Source organism: Myotis lucifugus, unplaced genomic scaffold (assembly GCF_000147115.1).
Source record: "Myotis lucifugus unplaced genomic scaffold, Myoluc2.0 scaffold_199, whole genome shotgun sequence".
Taxonomy (NCBI): domain Eukaryota; kingdom Metazoa; phylum Chordata; class Mammalia; order Chiroptera; family Vespertilionidae; genus Myotis; species Myotis lucifugus.
In genome coordinates, this window is record NW_005871247.1 from 2,292,640 (window position 1) to 2,313,767 (window position 21,128).

The 21,128-nt window shown below is 44.3% G+C and overlaps 1 pseudogene; it reads right to left on the reverse strand.

The window, feature by feature from the left end:
- The window catches only part of LOC102442588, an 11,823-nt pseudogene extending 10,808 nt beyond the window's left edge, over positions 1 to 1,015 (reverse strand).
- Between the last annotated feature and the right edge of the window lie 20,113 nt (positions 1,016 to 21,128).

A 21,128-nucleotide genomic window follows, 5' to 3' on the forward strand; every position in this document is an offset into this window, starting at 1 on the left:
GTGATCTGGCTGCAGAAGGGCTTGGAAGGGCAGGAGAGGAAGCTGCCAGGGGTGAGGGTAGGGGGCGGAGGGGGGGGCGGGGGAAGAGGCTGAAGGTGGTCTAGGTTCACGCGGACACTGGTGGTCTGGTGCAGGTGGGGGTGGGGGTTGGGGGGGGGCAAGCGGAGAGGTGAGGGGGTGGGAAAGGGAGGACCTCGCTTGGGCAGGTTCCTTTGAGACGTCTGCAGGACAGACATCTGGATCTGGGGGTCCTGGAAAGAGCTGGGTGGGCTATGGAAATGTGGGGATGGGAAATGGGGAAGAAAAAGTAACAGGAGCCGGGGACTAACCAGGTAAAAGTGATGAGAGAGGGGAGGGGATCAGGAAATTCAGCTCTTAGTTTCTCTCCCCCCATAGACCCCATTCCCTTAGTTTCTCTCCCCCCATAGACCCCATTCCCCGCCTCGAAGGAAGGGGCTTGAAATAGGGCCTCAGAATGGAGGAAACTTCCCACCCCAAAGCTCCAGGCTCATCCCTGGTCAGGACACATACAAGACTCAACCACGCATGAGTAAGTGGAACAAATTCAATCTCAACCACGCATGAGTAAGTGGAACAAATTCAATCTCTCTCTCTCTCTCTCTCTCTCTCTTCCTCTCTCTCTCCCTCCCTCCTTCCCCTCAAAATAAAATAGAGGAAACCAGAGACAGGCAGTGCTTCAAGATCTCTGCAAAGAGAGAGAGCTCTGTGCAGGAGGGCCTGCAGGAGCATCCTCCCCATCCCAAGGAAGTCAGATGGCACGGACATTTATTGAGCGCCTGCTGTGTGCCATGCTCTGCCCAGTGCATCTCTTCCCAGGAATGTGACATCCCGGGGGCTGAGGCCAGCTCCTGCAGCTCACCTTGCCCCGCACTGGCCACAGGCGCTCCTGGAGTGCCGCCTCCCGGTGCTGGCCCACCAGCCACAGCTGCACAGGGTTGTAGGAGCCTGCGAAGAACGAGGACCCCGTGGACACGCGGATGCAGTAGACACCCATCTTCCACAAAGACGTTTTGTGCCTTCTGAGGGGGAAGAAGAGTGGAGGTGCCTAATAAAAGGGCTCAAGACCCCGCCCCCCCTAAAGCTTGGCTGGGAAATTGCATAAGAACTGCAGGATTTGGATGGATGGCAGGCCTCCAACCAACCTGGCCTGGCCACACTCTCTGGGCAGCCCAGAACTTGGCTCCAGCTCAGGAAGGCGGGGCCTAGGTGGTTTTGGGGCAGACCCTTATCTTTGTGGGAGGAGGATGGAATGAGGAAGCAGAGAGGATTTGGGCCCAAAACATGCAGGAAGAAATTGACACCTAGCCCACCAGGCAGGTGGAATGTGGCTGGGAAGTCACCTCCATCAAAACACATAGACAAACACACACACACACACACACACACACACACACACACACACACACTGCAGGCCTCACAGGTTGGTTCACCCCCGCTAATAGTCATGCTTAAGGTTGTAGGGGTGGATGAGGAAGCAAGGAGGCCTGGTCTGCAGTTGAGGAAGGTACATTCAGGCCACCAAATTAATATAACCAAGTTGGAACTCTTGCATCTATTCCCTGTGCAAGGCTCTGGGGCTCATTCCTTTCTGGCTTACAAGTCCCGGCCTCTCTATTGCCTGCAGGATGAAAATTCAAACTTTTTTTTCATTTACATTTATTATTGAAAGTATTACAGATGTTCCTTTTCCCCCATTGACCCCCTCCACCCTGCTCCTGCCCCCTTCCCAGGCCTTCCCTGCACTATTGTATGTCCATGGGTTATGCATATATGCTTGTAAGTTCTTTGCTCTCAAGAAAGTCATAAACAGTTCTGATAGGGCAAGATGTCCAATTTGAGGGGCCCCCACTGGCTGCGTTGTGACTTTTTGAGAAGCAAAGACTAAATAATAAATAGGGTTACTTGAAATAGATAAATGTCTTTGTTAATCCCCAAAAAATCAATTAATTAGTCGCAGTTAATAAAAAAAATCATTTCAAAATCACTCAAACAATAAGGAAAAGTTATTATTGTGGAAAAGAAGAAGCCCAAAGGATACATTGGCTCTAAGGTTGTTTGCTCCGTGGCTCAGCAACATCATCAAGAAGCCAAGGTTTGCCCAGTTGGTATAGCTCAGTGGTTGAGCATCAACCCATGAACTAAGAGGTCCCCTGTTCAAATCCTGGTCAGGCACAATTCCCAATAGGGACCATGCAGGATGCAGCTAATCTCTCTATCCCTCCCCTTTCCCCTCTTTCTAAAAATAAATTAATAAATATAAAAATTAAGTTTTAAAAAAAGGAAGCCAGGATGTGTTTGTTTCTCTGTCTTTCTATCCTTCCTGAGTTAGCTCCTCAATAAATTACCTCCTTAGCAAAATGCCTGCTACCACCTCAATAACCCCATAAATACATAGCAACATCCACTTGGAAATGAAGAGCCATTTCCTCCTGTGCCTCTCTTTTTAAGAGCAGGGGAAGCTTTCCCAGAAACCATCCAGCAGCTGCCCCTTACCTATCTTTGGCCAAAACTGGACACCAAACCCAGATCCCTCAGATAGGCAAAGGAAATGGAATCACCAGGAGCATCCTCACCTTGGCAGGATTTATCCCTGAATTACATGAGGAAAGGTGAAGACACAAACATATTTGCCCCCCCCCCCCAATAAGCAAGAAAGGATAAGAGACTGGGAGTTAGGCATCAAGAGTGTCTGTTACAATGAGTTTGTAAAAGGCCTAACTTCACGATAACATTACAAAGAAAAGTTACTGTAAACTGTCACCCAAAAAGTATAAGAGTGATTATATTAGGATTTATTAAGTTCTTTAAATTTAATGTGAGGCTTTCATTGCATCTTTAAATATGGCAAATAAGTGTGACAGGTCATTCAGCATCTTGGTGTTTCTATAGTTGGACAACTTAGATCTTATTCATTCATCAGCCCGCTGAATTGTTCCTTTTTCAGAAATGTAAATGCCATCCAAAAACTTTCTGATATCCTTGTTTTAACTGTTGTGTATTGATGAATCAAAGCAGCTGACTTTGATACAAGTTCAATGTCATTTCCTTCAAGAAACAGCTCATCTTTCTGGGCTTGAGATACTGAACAAGGAGTGCCTGACCTCATCCGAACTCTGCGGGTATAATTTTTGCCAAAGAAATTTCTAATTTCAACAGGAGAACCATTCTCCTGAATAACCATGCTCGTTGCCCATGCATCCTGTGCACTCTACTCTCTGCCTGTGACCACATGGAGGTGACCAAGGACTTGATGACCCCTGCCACCCCAGGGCCTGTGCTTGGCCTCCAGAATTACAAGCAGCAGAGATCCTGTCCCGGGCGACTCCAACTCACTCCCCACAGTCCCTGGGAACCTGGAGCCAGGCTGGTGCTGCACCACCCAGAACCAGTGAGCGTGAATGAGAAATCCCCAACTGCACATCTAGAGCACCTATCCTGTTCGTTCTCAATCATCAACCAAAGTTAGCAATTCTTTAAGGCCTGAAAGTGACATAAAAAATATTTCATGCTGCAGAGATGATTTCCTGTGACTTCTGCCTACCATCCATTAAATACTTATCTTTTCAAGTGAGGCGATTGAGACCCAGAATTTAAATGTATTGCTGAAGGACATTTAGTTGGCCAGGTAGAGGCAAAATCTACATCCAGCAGGTTCCTCTACAGGCTCCACCCTGTGTGGTCTTCTGATTAAAGGCAGCATGAGACCCAGTTTTCTTTTTCCTTCTTTTCCTTTCTTTCTTTCTTTCTTTCTTTCTTTTTTCTTTTTCCTTCTTTTCCTCTCTTTCTTTCTTTCTTTCTTTCTTTCTTTCTTTCTTTCTTTCTTTCTTTCTTTCTTTCTTTCTTTCTTTCTTTCTTTTTTGAAGGAAGAGAAAGAGAGAGAGAGAGAGAAACATCAGTTATTGGCTGTCTCCTGCACACCCACCCCTCCCCAAACAGGCATCCAGCCCACAACCCCAGCAGGAATTGAACTATGACCTTTTGGTTTATATGTCAAAGCTCAATCACTGAGCGATGCCAGCTGGGTGAGATTGGGTCTTAATAGACACCAGACCTCTGGAGGAGCCAAGATCTCTGGGGTTACCTGTTTCTACCTGTTGGAAAGTTTGTTCTTGTTTTAATTGGTAGTTGAATTGCTATAAACTTGGGGGAAAGAACCTTTCTCAGAATCTGTGACTCACCTTGACTAACAATATTTAACAAAATATTCTATTATTCACATACTTGTGGCCTTAAGCATGAAAAAGAAAAGTCAATGGTAGGTAAATCAAGTAGGGCATCTAAGTGAGGCAGTTTTAGTATTGTTGTTATTAGCTAGTTAATGTTAATAAAGGAAAGAAAGAAAAGGGCAGGCAGACATGGTAAGCTTGACCACCTGGCAACCTTCAGAAAGCTACATTGTTCCACCAAGGAGATTAACACACCTCCCTTTCCCCATCGGGTACTGGATTGTTAGCGGGACAAGAAAAGAGGGAAACAGGCACACACACATTAGAAGGTTGGTGGTACAGGGGAGGTGCTTACCTGTCAGTCTAGCCTGGGGAACAATGTATTGTCTAGGCTGCAAACCCCATCAAAAATCTGGAAATGTTAATTAGTTAGTTTGAAGAAGCTACTGGTTAAAATCCCCAAAGAGTTCCCTTATTACTCCCGCTGGCCTGTGCAGACTTCACATGCAGAATGCTGGACTGGACTGGACTGGACTTTAATATGGAGCAGAAACTGTGGCCAATGGCCTTTATTCTGGCCCTGCTGAAGACATGGCTGGCCTTCTCCCAGGGTGTGGCAAAGGGAAATGGGACATTGGAAGTCCAGGGCTTTATTTCCACCCAAACAAATAATCCTTATCCTATAAGCCAGTCTCAGGAAATTCTTTTCCTCATGACATCTCAAGAACTCCTCTTCCATGATAACAGTTTCTCTGAGCCTAATAAAGCAGAAGGCTGCTGAGCTACATGAGAAGAGTCCACATGATTCTGTATGATGCTTTCTCAGTGGCAGCTGGACACAGATACAGGAACAAAGAGTAGTTTGTTCAAGTTTACTCCCCAGTTCCATGATCCATGAACCAACATTCAGGAAAAGAGGCAGAGAAAACTAAGAAAGGGGAAAGCTGCAGAGGCCTCAGGGTTATGTCTGAGCCCAGAGCCACAGAACCATTGCCAAAGCCAGGATGGCCTATTTGTGTGTGTGTGTGTGGGGGGGGGGGCGTCCTTCATCTCTCAGCAGCTCAGTTTCTTCATTGGCCAAACAGTGATCAGGCCAAATAGGGTCTAGCATGGAGCCACCTTGCCTTCCTCCAATTCTAGCTCCACCTCTTTCCAGTTGAGGTAGAGCTAGCATTTTCGTGGCAAATTATTGAATGTCTTACAATCTCAAGGCCTTAAGTTTCTTCATTTGTAAAATGCAAGAGTCTAATAGCCCCTACTTAATAGAGTTATTGTAGGAGTCAATATGTATTCGTAAAGCAGCTTAGAATATATCTGTCACATAGTAAGCACCATTTAGGAGTTCTTGCTATAATCATTAGTATTATGTAGTATGTGCCTATTGGATATGTATATTAATAAACATAGTCTGTCTTAGTCATGCCTAAGGTTGTAGGGGTGGATGAGGAAGCAAGGAGGCCTGGTCTGCAGTTGAGGAAGGTACATTCAGGCCACCAAATTAGTATAACCAAGTTGGAACTCTTGCATCTATTCCCTGTGCAAGGCTCTGGGGCTCATTCCTTTCTAGCTTGCAAGTCCCGGCCTCTCTATTGCCTGCAGGATGAAAATTCAAACTTTTTTTTCATTTACATTTATTATTGAAAGTATTACAGATGTTACTTTTTCCCCCATTACCCCTCCACCCTGCTCCTGCACCCTCCCCAGGCCTTCCCTGCACTATTGTATGTCCATAGGTTATGCATATATGCTTGTAAGTTCTTTGCTCTCAAGACAGTCACAAATAGTTCTGATGGTGGAAGATATCCAATTTGAGGGTCCCCCACTGGCTACATTGTGACTTTTTGAGAAACAAAGACTAAATATTAAATAGGGTTACTTGAAATAGATAAATGTATTTGTTAATAACCCCAAAATCAATTAATTAGTCTCAGTTAACAAAAAAAAATCATTTCAAAATCATTCAAACAATAAGGAAAAGTTATTATTGCAGAAAAGAAGAAGCCCAAAGGATACATTGGCTCTAAGGTTGTTTGCTCCGTGGCTCAGCAGCATTATCAAGAAGCCAAGGTTTGCCCAGTTGTTATAGCTCAGTGGTTGAGCGTCAACCCATGAACCAAGAGGCCCCTTGTTCAAATCCTGTTCAGACACAATTCCCAGTAGGGACCATGCAGGATGCAGCTAATCTCTCTATCCCTCTCCCTTCCCCTCTTTCTAAAATAAATTAATAAACAAATATAAAAATTAAGTTTTAAAAGAAGGAAGCCAGGATGTGTTTGTTTCTCTGTCTTTCCATTCTTCCTGAGTTAGCTCCTCAATAAATTACCTCCTTAGCAAAATGCCTGCTGCCACCTCAATAACCCCATAAATACATACAACATCCACTTGGAAAAGAAGAGCCATTTCCTCCTGTGCCTCTCTTTTTAAGAGCAGGGGAAGCTTTCCCAGAAACCATCCAGCAGCTGCCCCTTACCTATCTTTGGCAAAAACTGGACACCAAACCCAGATCCCTCAGATAGGCAAAGGAAATGGAATCACCAGGAGCATCCTCACCTTGGCAGGATTTATCCCTGAATTACATGAGGAAAGATGGAGACACAAACACATTTGGGGCCCCACCAATAAGCAAGAAAAGGATAAGAGACTGGGAGTTAGACACCAAGAGTGCCTGTTACAATGAGTTTGTAAAAGGCCTAACTTCACGATAACATTACAAAGAAAAGTTACTGTAAACTGTCACCCCAAAAGTATAAGAGTGATTATATTAGGATTTATTAAGTTTCTTTAAATTTAATGTGAGGCTTTCATTGCATCTTTAAATATGGCAAATAAGTGTGACAGGTCATTCAGCATCTTGGTGTTTCTATAGTTGGACAACTTAGATCTTATTCATTCATCAGCCTGCTGAACTGTTCCTTTTTCAGAAACATAGATGCCATCCCAAGACTTTCTGATATCCTTGTTTTAACTGTTGTGTCTTGATGAATCAAAGCAGCTGGCTTTGATACAAGTTCAATGTCATTTCCTTCAGGAATCAGCTCATCTTTCTGGGCTTGAGATACTGAACAAGGAGCACCTGACCTCATCCGAACTCTGCGGGTGTAATTTTTGCCAAAGAAATTTCTAATTTCAACAGGAGAACTATTCTCCTGAATAACCATGCCCGTTGATGGGGAAGTGAGTGTTCACAGACCTCAACTTGGAAGGGAGGCCCAGTGTGACACCCTTGATCATGTTCTGCACATGACTAAAATCATGTGGCCAGTTCCTTTCTACTTCTCCACAAAGTGCATCCCTTCAGAGTGATGTCCACATTTTCTGGGATATCCACAAAATGATTGCTGAGAATGGTCTACATCCTCACCATACGTGTCTCAAGGAGAGGATTTTTTAAAGTTTTTAAAGTTATATTGGAAAGTGAATATTACTAATTATGAGTATATGTGTTTCTTCTAAGTACACTAATAAAAGAGAAACATGGTAATTAGCGTACGGCCGCTACCCTTTTCATTGGCTAATCAGTGAGTATATGCAAATTAACTGACAACCAAGATGGTGGCTGGCAGCCATGCACTGAAGGGAGCAGGGAAGCTTGCTTGCTCCAGTGATGGCGGACTCCAACCTTCCCCGCCTGCCGCTGCCGGCCTCTCAGCTGCAACTCTAAGCAACTATGTACTATGTTGCAAATAAGAAGCTAAACAAAACCCCAGAAACCAGCTGCACTGAAAGCCAGCCAGATCGCAACATTGTATTGATGTTTTCAGCAGCGAGGTCTCAGAGCTAAAGCTGGCCCAGAATAAAAAAAAAAAAAAAAAAAAAAAAAAGCAAGGAGCGGTTGGAAGCTTCAGTCACTCGCCAGCCGGAAAACAGCCCTCAGCCCCTCACCCAGACTGGCCAGGCACCCCAGTGGGGACCACCACCTTGATCCAGGACACCCTTCAGGGCAAACCAGCCAGCCCCCACCCATGCACCAGGCCTCTATCCTATATAGTAAAAGGGTAATATGCCTCCCAGCACCAGGATCAGCGTGACAGGGGGCAGCGCCCAAACCCCCTGATCGCCCTGTGGCTCTGTGTGTGACAGGGGATGGGCCACAACCTCCCTATCTGCCCTGCTCTGTTCCTGACAGGGGAAGGCGCCCCAACCCCCTGATCAACCCTGCTCTGTGCCTGATAGGGGGGAGCTCCCCAATCTCCTGATCGGCCCTGCTCTGTTTGTGACAGGGTGCAGCGCCCCAACCCCCCAATCAGCCCTACCCTGAGCGTGACTGAGGGTGGCATTGCAACCTCCCGATCCATCCTGCTTTGTGCATGACGGGGCGGTGCCCCAACTCCTCAATCGATCCTGCTCTGAGCCTGACCAGGGGCTGCACTTTGGGTTGGGCCTGCCCTCTGCCACCCGGGAGCAGGCCTAAGGCAGCAGGTCATTATCTCTCGAGGGGTCCCAGACTGCAAGAGGGCACAGGCCGGGCTGGAGGACCCCCTCCCCTCCCCTCCGAGTGCACAAATTTTTGTGCACCGGGCCTCTAGTATGTTTATAATGAACTGATATGTGCTCATTTTCACTGGTCAATGGAAAAGAATGAAAACAGAAAATTGTGTGTGAGCTAATAGTCCCAGAAAAAAATAGGAAGTGTCCCAATTTTACCAAGTGGCTACATGCACATGGTAACCACGTAGAAAGGAAGTTCAACTAGTTAACCAGCATTGCTCATACTCCATGATCAAGGAGACAGAGGGTCCTGAGATGCTGGGTGAGCCAAATGTCCTAAAGATGGGCACAAATGTGCAAATACAATCCTCTCTCCCAGGAGACGAATCTACTAGATGGCCCCTTAACCATATGATATTACTAGCACATGCATAATTTTTTAATATATTTTATTGATTTTTTACAGAGAGGAAGGGAGAGGGATAGAGAGTTAGAAACATGGACGAGAGAGAAACATCGATCAGCTGCCTCCTGCACACTCCCTACTGGGGATGTGCCCGCAACCAAGGTACATGCCCTTGACCGGAATCGAACCTGGGACCCTTGAGTCCGCAGGCTGACGCTCTATCCACTGAGCCAAACTGGTTAGGGCGCACATGCATAATTTTAAAGTAATGTTAACAAGGTAAGTCACTATATCATAATGACAGAACAAGGGGTTCCATAACTCTGCCCAAGTGAAACCAAAGGCATACATCATTATAGATGCAGAAAGTACCAATTTAGTGGGAGACACAAACGATAAAAGACTTATTAGGGTAACAGGATAAGTTTTACTGGAACAAAGATATCTCCTTGGGAGATACAACAAGCTTGAGAGCCCGAAGCATGGATCAACCTGCTGAGACGAATTCTGTAGCCAGGTGTATATGAGGTTCTGAGGCAATATTCTTTGGAGATGCAGGGAGTCCAACAAATTTTCAGTAACACCAAGAAAACATCAAAAGACATATTTGAGCAACCTTAAAAAAATATCTCCTTCCCAGAGAAAAACAATAGCAAGTAGAAACCAATGAAGTAATGAATTAAGTTTATGGTGTTGGTGTCTTAAAAATAAATTTAAGTGTAATGACAGTACATATGTGTTTATAATGTTTATATATGTATTTGGTTTGGTTTTGTGTAGTGTTTATAGTGTATTTTAATAATCATCATATTAAATTTGTAATTGCAGTTGATATTGTTTAAGGAAATTGATAACGTTTGCAATCACTGTTTAAATATTAATATTTATTTATTAAAGTTCTATTCATAGAAGTATGTTTAGTAAATTGAACATTTAAAAAATACAAGTAGACCTCCCTTTCTCTCCCGGCAAAGCCTACCTGAGTCCTCCTACTCGATGAAGGTCAAACCATCATGGCTGGCACTAGCCTGAGCCCTCCATGCCCATGCATCCTGTGCACTCTACTCTCTGCCTGTGACCACATGGAGGTGACCAAGGACTTGATGACCCCTGCCACCCCAGGGCCTGTGCTTGGCCTCCAGAAGTACAAGCAGCAGAGATCCTGTCCCGGGCGACCCCAACTCACTCCCCACAGTCCCTGGGAACCTGGAGCCAGGCTGGTGCTGCACCACCCAGAACCAGTGAGCGTGAATGAGAAATCCCCAACTGCACATCTAGAGCACCTATCCTGTTCGTTCTCAATCATCAACCAAAGTTAGCAATTCTTTAAGGCCTGAAAGTGATATAAAAAATATTTCATGCTGCAGAGATGATTTCCTGTGACTTCTGCCTACCATCCATAAAATACTTATCTTTTCAAGTGAGGCGATTGAGACCCAGAATTTAAGTGTCTTGCTGAAGGACATTTAGTTGGCCAGGTAGAGGCAAAATCTAGATCCAGCAGGTTCCTCTCTAGGCTCCACCCTGTGTGGTCTTCTGATTAAAGGCAGCATGAGACCCAGTCTTCTTTTTTCTTCTTTTTTTTTTTTTTAGGAAGTGAGAGGGGGAGAGAGAGAGAGAAACATCAGTGATTGGCTCATTCCTGCACACACACACCCTCCTCAACAGGTATGGAGCCCACAACCCCAGCATGTACCCTGATAAGGAATTGAACTATGACCTCTTGGTTTATAGGTCAAACCTCAATCACTGAGCCATGCCAGCTGGGCGAGACTTGGTCTTAATGGACACCAGACCTCTGGAGGAGCCAAGTGCTCTGGGGTTACCTGTTTCTACCTGTTGGAAAGTTTGTTCTTGTTTTAATTGGTAGTTGAATTGCTATAAACTGGGGGGAAAGGCACCTTTCTCAGAATCTGTGACTCACCTTGAATAACAATATTTAACATAATATTTTATTGTTCACATACTTGTGGGTTTAAGCCGAAAAAGAAAAGTCAATAATGGGTAAATCAAGTAGGGCAGTGGTCAGCAAAGTCATTGGTCAACAGAGCCAAATATCAACAGTACAAGATTGAAATTTCTTTTGAGAGCCAAATTTTTTAACTTAAAATATATAGGTAGGTGCATTGTTATTAACCTACCTATACAGTCTAAGTACTGTTGATATTTGGCACCTCCACCGTGCTGCGTCTCCCTTCCGACACCCCCCACTTCTTCTAACACCACTTCTTCAAAATAGACTCACCCAAGCTGAAAACCGACATCTGCGCAGGGGCCATGAAGTTTCAAATGCACTGTACATGTGCACTCCCACGTGATATTTTGTGGAAGAGCCACACTCAAGGGACCAAAGAGTCGCATGGGCTTGAGCGCTGCGGTTTGCTGACCACTGAAGCTGGGCAACTAAGTGAGGCAGTTTTACTATTGTTGTTATTAGCTAGTTAATGTTAATAAAGGAAAGAAAGAAAAGGGAAGTCAGACATGGTAAGCTTGACCACCTGGCAACCTTCAGAAAGCTATATTGTTCCTCCAAGGAGATTAATACCCCTCCATTCCCGATCGGGTACTCGATTGTTAGCAGGAGAGGAAAAGGGGGAGACAGGCACACATGCAGTAGAAGGTTGGTGGTACAGGGGAGGTGCTTACCTGTCAGTCTAGCCTGGGGAACAACATATTGTCTAGGCTGCAAACCCATCAAAAATCTGGAAAAGTTAATTAGTTAGTTTGAAGAAGCTACTGGTTAAAATCCCCAAAGAGTTCCCTTATTCTTGTTCTCTCTTGTTCTGTGACTCCTGCTGGCCTGTGCAGACTTCACATGCAGAATGCTGAACTGGACTTTAATATGGAGCAGAAACTGTGGCCAATGGCCTTTATTCTGGCCCTGCTGAAGACATGGTTGGCCTTCTCCCGGGGTGTGACAAAGGGAAATGGGACATTGGAAGTCCAGGGCTTTATTTCCACCCAAACAAATAATCCTTATCCTCTAAGCCAGTCTCAGGAAATTCTTTTCCTCGTGACATCTCAAGAACTCCTCTTCCATGATAACAGTTTCTCTGAGCCTAATAAAGCAGAAGGCTGCTGAGCTACATGAGAAGAGTCCACATGATTCTGTATGATGCTTTCTCAGTGGCAGCTGGGCACAGATACAGGAACAAAGAGTAGTTTGTTCAAGTTTACTCCCCAGTTCCATGATCCATGAACCAACATTCAGGAAAAGAGGCAGAGAAAACTAAGAAAGGGGAAAGGTGCAGAGGCCTCAAGGTTATGTCTGAGCCCAGAGCCACAGAACCATTGCCAAAGCCAGGATGGCCTATTTGTGTGTGTGTGGGGAGGGGGGGGGCGTCCTTCATCTCTCAGCAGCTCAGTTTCTTCATTGGCCAAACAGTGATCAGGCCAAATAGGGTCTAGCATGGAGCCACCTTGCCTTCCTCCAATTCTAGCTCCACCTCTTTCCAGTTGAGGTAGAGCTAGCATTTTCGTGGCAAATTATTGAATGTCTTACAATCTCAAAGCCTTAAGTTTCTTCATTTGTAAAATGCAAGAGTCTAATAGCCCCTACTTAATAGAGCTATTGTAGGAGTCAATATGTTAATATTCATAAAGCAGCTTAGAACATATCTGTCACATAGTAAGCACCTTTAGGAATTCTTGCTATAATCATTAGTATTATGTAGTATGTGCCTAATGAATATGTATATTAATAAACATAGTCTGTCTTTATAACCAAAAATATATACAAGTGTTTTTGTGGTGTTCTCTCCATGGACAAAATATACGGAAACTTTAAAATTTTTATCAACAATAAACATAGAAAAGTACCTAAAAGTGTGTACACCAAAGGAACAGTAGAGGTTGTTGGCAGGGAGTGAGAGAAGGTAGGGAGAATGCTTTCATTTTTTACCTACTTTGGAATTTTTGGAATTTTTTACAGAAGCATGAGTTATATCTATAATATCAAATTTTTGATGTTTTTTTGAAAATAATATCTTTATTACACTCTTAGCTGGGCTAGTCCAAGACTGCTTCAACCACCTCTTGGTGTCTCAGCTGAGAATTCCTGCCTCAGCTCCCCCTGGAATCCCACTGCAGGCACTTGCTGCTGCTGAGATTACCTCAGGTACAGCTGACACCTGTGGGTGCTCAGGAGTCTGTCTTTCTCTGTTTGCCTTGGACTTCCACACCTGCTGTGTGTTGTTCCATAGTCCGTCTCAAGTGTAAGCGTCCCTGGCCTGCTCCATTGCCCTGCGGGCAGCTCCTCAGAACATCAGGCATCTCTGGTGGCTCCTCTGCTCAAATTTTAATCTTTAACAAAATCCAAGGCTATAGATGCTATCATAAAAGCATTAACTTTAAGGGAAGCCCCAAACTAAAGTTCAAGGGTATTTTTGTAAATGAAATTCAGAAAGATTAAAATGTAACGAATAAAACTCATCATTTGTAGAAATGCCACAAAATCAGTAATTTTCTTATGGACCAAAGGTGTGGTTGAAGAGTTGGGAAGACACCTAAAGTCATTCATAGTAACTAGCAGGTAGTTTCAGTGAGATTAGCTTATGATTCAGTTGAAATCTTAAGAGGTAAAACCCATGCCATTCCCCTCCTTGTTTGAATAAGAATATCTATAGCAATTACCCTATGTCTGTTCCACCATTTTATATTGGGAGGAAGGTGCAGATGGCATTTTCTTCAGTTCATGAGTCTTCAGAAGGAGAGGAATTTCACTCAAATCAATACTTAGGGAACAGCTGTACTTAAGGAAATGCACTTGAGAAACATCATTCATACCTGGACCTAATTTCTTTTTATTTTTTTTAAACATCACATTTATTTTTTTCCTTTTTTATTTATTTACTAAAGGCCTGTTGCATGAAGAGATTCGTGCAATAGGCCTTCACTTCTCCTGGCTGCCAACACATGTTTTCCTCTGGCACCCGGGACCCAGGCCTTCTCTCCGGCCAGAGCCACCTTCAGTTTTCCCTCTGCTGCTTGGAGCCTATGTATGCAAATTAACCGCCATCTTTGTTGGCAGTTAATTTGCATATTGTGCTGATTAGCCCATGGGAGGTGTAGCAAAGGTACGGTCAATTACCATGTTTGTCTATTATTAGATAGGACTTATTTATTTTACTCCTCACCCAAGGATATTTTTCCCATTTATAATTTTTTTTTTCTTTTTAGAGAGAGTGGAAGAGAGAGGGAAAGAGAGAGAAACATCAATGTTAGAGAAACACTTCAATTGGTTGCCTCCTGCATGATCCCTGACCAGGACTTGGGACAAGAAGGAGCCTGCAACTGAAGTACATGCCCTCGACTGAAATCAAACCCAGAACCCTTCAGTCAGCAGGCCAATGCTCTATCCACTAAGCCAAACCAGCTAGGGCCTAACTGAACCTAATTTAGATGGTAAAATTCTGGACTTCAGGATGATGCTACAATAGGATTAAAGTTTGGAGTACCTTGAGGGGTGGTGGTGAGTATTTTACAGGTGAAAGGAACATAAACCATTAGACACCAGAGGGCACACAGTGGTAGCTAGTCTTCAGAACAGCCTGCAGTGACCCTCTATCTCATGGCATTCATGTCCTGCATAGTATCTTCCAAAATCTCCCAAATTGTATTGTGGTTTATCTATGAACCAATAGAATATCTCTCTCTCTCTCCTTTTCTGGGGAAGTCAGCTGCCATGTCATAATTACACTCAAGAAACTCTGTGTAAAGGTCCATAAAACAAGGAATTGAGCTCTCCTGCCAACAGCCAGAGAGGAACTGAGACCTCTAGCCAACAACCATATGATTTTATCACCTAGGAAACAGGTCCTCCAGCCCTAGTCAAACCTTCAGATGATGCAGCCCCAGCTGACATCTTGACTAACACTTCATAAAAGACCTGAGCTAGAACTACCTAACTCTCAGAAATTGTGTGAGATAATAAATATTTGTTGTTCTAGACCACTGAGATTAGAGGTAACAGTAGTGCAGCAATACATAAGAAATAACAAATATGGTTGCCATACTTATTTTCTGAATCCTTGAACTCAGAAACTTCTGTAAAACTAAAAAGTATTCATGATGAACTGACCTCTTACAAAATTAGTCCTCATGTGTTCCTGCCAACCTTGCTCATCTAACTTCAAGTTTTGAAAAAGAAGATTTCACAAAGTCCATGGAAGTGCTGTTAGAAAATGAATCAATCAGCGAAGCAATTGACAATGTTGATATTGGAAGATAAACCATCTACCTGAGATAATTCAGACAGGGGCTAAGCAAGGTTTCAGGGCAGACTGTCAATAGGTGACATATTGGCTACAGTCAAAGGAGCAAGCTTAGGCAATCAGCAAAGCTTTTCTATCAGGTGATGTCCACATGTCATTTTTCTGCCCTCCTCTGTCTCCATGTGGCTCCTATGCACTGACAACAGATGGTGTCCTCGATTTAAGGGCAGAGAGAGCCCTGGATATTGATCCTACTGAACTCCGTGGCTCCTCCCAATTCTCACTCATCATTCTTTTCCCATAGCCTTCATCTATGCATAGGAGGCATTCCTAGTCCCTTTATGTCCAGGGTTTTAAACTCAAAAATCCAAAACTGAGGCTCAAGTGCAGTAGGCACAAATGAAATCATGGAAGTATCAGCATCATAAAAACCCATATGTTAATTTTGTATTTTATAAGTATTAATAGAAGCCCGTTGCAGGAGGATTCCTGCAAGAGTAGGGCTTCCTCGGGCCAATCATGCCACCAAGCCCCATTGCCCAGGGCTGCAGATGGGGGTCCCACCCGCCCAGGGCCACACACGGGGGTTGCAGTTGGGGGTGGGGCTTAGGTGGTGCATATGCGCTGCCAAACCCCGCCACCCAGGGCCACACATGGGTGGAGCTTAGGCGGCACATGGGGGCCCAGATGGGGGCTTGCGCTGGCCCGCCCTGCCTGCAGTATGCAAATTAGCCACCATCTTTGTTGGTAGTTAATTTGCATATGGCGCTGACTAGCCAATGGGAGGCATAACAAAGGTATGGTCAATTACCATGTTGTCTATTATTAGATAGGATTCCATCAAAGTGGGGCTCAGCAATGTAAATTAATGGATTATAGTGTTTCTAACAGTCATGGGGGAAAGAAGCAGGATATAAGAAGAGGCAAAGAAATTGCTGAATGCTCTGTGTTTCATGATGTGGTTCTTCCAATAAACCTTCTGGCCCTTCTATAAAAATTATAAAATGTTTGATGTTATTTTGAGTGAAGTAACTGAATTTTGCATCTAAGTTTACTCAAAGGCCATCAGAGACATCATACTGAGAGTTGGGATGACAGGTAAGAGGTAAGGCTACTATTCTGAAAAAATTGGGGGGAAACTTTTGGATTTCTCTAGGCCATGGACATTTGGGGAGGGGAGTAAGGAAATTTCCCCTAGAAGAAAAGGACAAGGATGTTCTTATTGACCATTATGTTACATTTGAGGTCCCATCCAGGATAGTTTGAACTAAGGTGGTGTAGCCAACTGCATGTTGATACTGAGCAAGAAGTGCACACTCCCCACTGCTACCCAGTTTTGAATAATTTATGTCAGGGTATTGATGCTAATCCCACAAAAACCTCTATGGTCCTAGGACAGTGTTGGCGAACCTGACACGTGTATCAGAAGTGACACGCAAACTCATTTTTTTGGTTGATTTTTCTTTGTTAAATGGCATTTAAATATGTAAAATAAATATCAAAAATATAAATCTTTGTTTTACTATGGTTACAAATATCAAAAAATTTCTATATGTGACACAGCACCAGAGTTAAGTTAGGGTTTTTCCAAATGCTGACACGCCGAGCTCAAAAGGTTCGCTATCACTGTCCTAGGAAATCCACTGCAAAGACAATAGGAAGCTGTGTGACTACATTGAAACCAGATGTATAGCCTTTGCGAATGGGTACACTGTCTGGAGTTGGATAGTTGCAGTGGTAAGCTATATCTACATCATTATGTGAACTTAGAGTTACCCAGCCTAACAAATTCTCTGGTGAAATAACTGGTGGCAGAAGACCTCAATGTCTGGTGTTCACCAGCCCTTAGACACCCCATTCCTTAAGAGAGTAGAGCTTTTCAGGAAGCATATTTGATGTGGTTGAACTTGATCTATCTATACTCTGTTCCTTCTGCTGAAATAGGATTCCATTAGCCCGTTGAAAGACATTAGGTTCCTTATATTTTTCTGGTGATTACAAATAAAGCTACTATAAAGATTTGTACACAGGTTGCAGTGTGAACATAAGTATTCATTTCTCTTGGGTAAATATCTAGGAGTAGGATTGCTGAATCATATGGAAAGTGTATATTTAACTTTATAAGAAACTGCCAACAGTTTTCTATAGTGGTTGTACCATTTTGCATTCCCACCAGAGTGGAAATAAACAAAGATCAGCCAAATGATGACAAACAGGGCTGTTTACTCAGAGTTTGCTACAAAGCAAGGGAGTCAGCCACCATCACTTGTGTTTGGCAGAGACTCAAAGGCAGGCAGGGTAGTTGGAAAGCTTTGCAATGGTAAAAAGGGAGGGCATTAGGTATTTCCTGATTGGAAGCTATTAGCCTGGGAAAGCTGCAGGCAAGCTAACCAGAAGCATGGTGTCCTATGTGTTTGGTTGGGGAAGCCCTTTGGCTTACTCTGGTTGGGGAAACCCTTTGACTTACTCTGGTTGGGGAAGCCCTTTGACTTTCTCTGGTTGGTCCTAAATTGGAAACAGGGGCAAAAATTAAGGAAGTTGGCAATTACTGACCAAGTGTTAACTGTTGGGGGTCAATTGCTGCAGAGGTTGAGGTTTGGCTTTCTGGAATGGTTGCTGCAGAGGTGTGGTTTGGCTTCTCTGCTACTTGCTTCAGAGGTTGTAGGTCAGAATTCTATAATTTCATATGATTCTGGCCATTGTCCTTTTGTAAATTCTGTCTCTCACTAGCAATGTCTGAGCATACCAGTTGCTCTTCATCCTCATCAGTATTTGGTATTGTCAGCTGGGGAGAGATTTGAAGGGTCTTTTTGGCCATTCTAATAGGTGTATAGTAGTATGTCATTGTGGCGTTAATTCACATTTTGCTAATGACTAATTATACTGAGCACCTTTTCATGTCTTTATTTGATTTTTGTTTATTTTCTTGCATTTCTGCAAATTAGCTAGGACTTCTAATATGATACTGAATAGGAGCAGTGAGAGTGGACAACTTTCCCTTGTGCTTGCTGTGAGGGGAAAGCATACGGTAATTCATAGTTCCCTCCTACTCATAGTTTGCTGGTAGTTACCATAAGTGATGTTATCACATGCTTTTATGTTGTTATTGTTGTTAATTCTTGCCAGAGGAAATTTTTCCTTTGATTTTTAGGGAGAGTGGAAGAGAGGGAAAGAGAGAGAAACATCGATGTGAGAGACATTGAATGGTTGCCTCCTGTACCAATCAATGGGCCCAGGTCCCAACCAGGGCCCAGGCCCGCGGAGAAGCCCACAACCAAGGTATGTGCCTTTGACTAGAATTGAACCCCAGACCCTTTGGTCCTCAGACCAACGCTCTATCCACTGAGCCAAACCTTCTATGGCTGTCACATGTTTTTTTTCTTCACACATTAAGATGATCATATGATTTTTTTTCTTAGCTGCTAAGATGCTAATTGCATTGATTGACTTTCAAGTGTATAACCATCCTTGCATTCACAAAATGAACTTCACTTGAATGTGCAGGCCCCTAGCCCAATTCACAACTATATCCACCTACTGCTTATTATTGATACTAGTAAGTTTCATAGCACTTGCTACAGCCACCAATAGATAACGAGCAGAACTCAAACAGGCCATCAAGCACTGGACCGTCCTCACCAGCACTGAATCTCTGCCGCTGCCTGCTGTACTCAGACGTGTTATCTGGGAGGATGGAGTGCAAGAATTTTATGTAGTCATCACTATGTACTTGGTCATCTCCTCAGCCTGGGCTTGTGAGGGTGATAGATTTCCATTTTGCCTTAGAGACCATAGTTAAGTAGCAAATTGTGAGTCATGCAGATTCGATGAGGCTTCATTGGGTAGCCTTGTCCATAATAGTAATTTCCAGCATCCTATCACAGTAGCAGTAACAGACTTTCCTCCTGGTACACTGAGACTGTACTGTCTTGCTCGCCTTCCTTCCCTCCCATTCATCCATCTGGTATTGTGATTTTTTAAAATATATTTTTATTGCCCTAACCAGTTTGGCTCAATGGATGGAGCATCAGCCTGTGGACTGAAGGGTCCCAGTTTCGATTTCAGTCAAGAGCATGTACCTTGGTTGTAGGCACATTCTCAGTGGGGGGTGTACAGGAGGCAGCTGATCGATGTTTCTCTCTCATCGATGTTTCTAACTCTCTATGTCTCTCCCTTCCTCTCTGTAAAAAATCAATAAAAATGTATTTTATATATATATAATTGATTTCAGAGAGAAAGGGAGAGACATAGAGAGTTAGAAACATCAATGATGAGAGAGAATCATTGATAGGCTGTCTCCTCCACGCCCCCTATTGGGGATCGAGCACACAACCTGCACATGTGCCCTTGACCAGAATCCAACCAGGACCCTTCAGTCTGCAGGCTGATGCTCTATCCACTGAGCCAAATGGGCTAGGATTGATATTGTGATTTTTAATAAGAAATATATATTTGGTCTTCCTCCCCATTTTAGACAGAGTTCCTAAAACCCTTGGAATTTCTTCAGCGGTTCTCAACCTATGTGTTGCAAACAATGAAAATACATCCTGCATATCAGATATTTACATTATCATTCATAACAGTAGCAAAATTACAGTTATGAAGTAGCAACGAAAATAATTTTATGGTTGGGGGGTCACCACAACATGAGGAACTGTATTAAATGGTCAAGGCATTAGGAAGGTTGAGAACCACTGTAAAATGATAAGAGCAAGAAAGATGTCTTTTATTATGTTAATGAGGTAGTTTTTGGAAAGCCCCTAGTTCACCTAAGAATGAAAGCTAGTTGCTAAAGAAACCCAACTTATGAGAGGGTTGGAACTTTCAGCCCCACCCCCAGTCCTCTGGGGAGGGGAGAGGGCCCAAAAGTTGGCTCAGTCACCAATGGCTAACGATTTATCAATCCCACCTATGTATAACCAAGGTCTGGGTTTAGAGAGCTTCCAGGTTTGTGAACACAGGGAAATGGGGGAGAGTGGTGCCTGGAGAGGCATGGAAACTCCACACCCTTTGCCCCTACCTTATCCTATGCATTTCTTCCATCTGGCTGTTTCTCAGTTATATCCTATCTAATAAAAGAGAAACATGGTAATTAGCTGTACCTCCGCTACCCTTCCCATTGGCTAATCAGGGCGATATGCAAACTAACTGCCAGCCAAGATGGCGGCCAGCAGCCAGGCAGCTGGTGCGAACAGGGAGGCTTGCTTGCTTCAGTGATGGAGGAAGCCAAGCTTCCCTGCCTGATTCTGCCGGCCTCTGAGCTTGCAGTTTGAAACACTGTAACAAATATAGAAGCTAAACAAAACCCCAGAAACCACTTTCAGTCAGCCAGGCTTCAGCCAGGAGGACCGCAACATTGTTTCAAATACAGAAGGTAAACAAAGGCCAGAAACCTGCTTTCAGCAGCCAAGCCTCAGAGAGAAAGCGGGCTCTCAGCTCCAGTGACAGCCATAGAAGGTAAATAAATGCCAGAATAAAAAAAAGAAAAAGGAGAGGTTTGGAGCTTCAGTCTCTCGCCAGCCTGAAAACAGCCCTCAGCCCCTCACCCAGACTGGCCAGGCACCCCAGTGGGGACCCCCACCCTGAAGCAACAAGATGGCGGCTAATTTGCATACTGAAGGCAGGCGGCAGCAGGTAAGGCTGTCTGCGGTCTGGGACCCGGATCTGTGACCCTGCCAGGCGGGGGGCAGCGCTTGAGGCTGTCTGCTGTCCCGGGACCCAGATCCATGACCCTGCTGGGCTGGGGGCAGTGCTTGAGGCTGTCCACTGTCCCAGGACCCAGATCTGTGACCCTGCCGGATGGGAGGCACCGTGGGAGGCTGTCTGCAGTCCGGCACTCGGATCCGTGACCCTGCACAGGGCAGGGGGCAGTGCTTGAGGCTGTCCGTGGTCCCC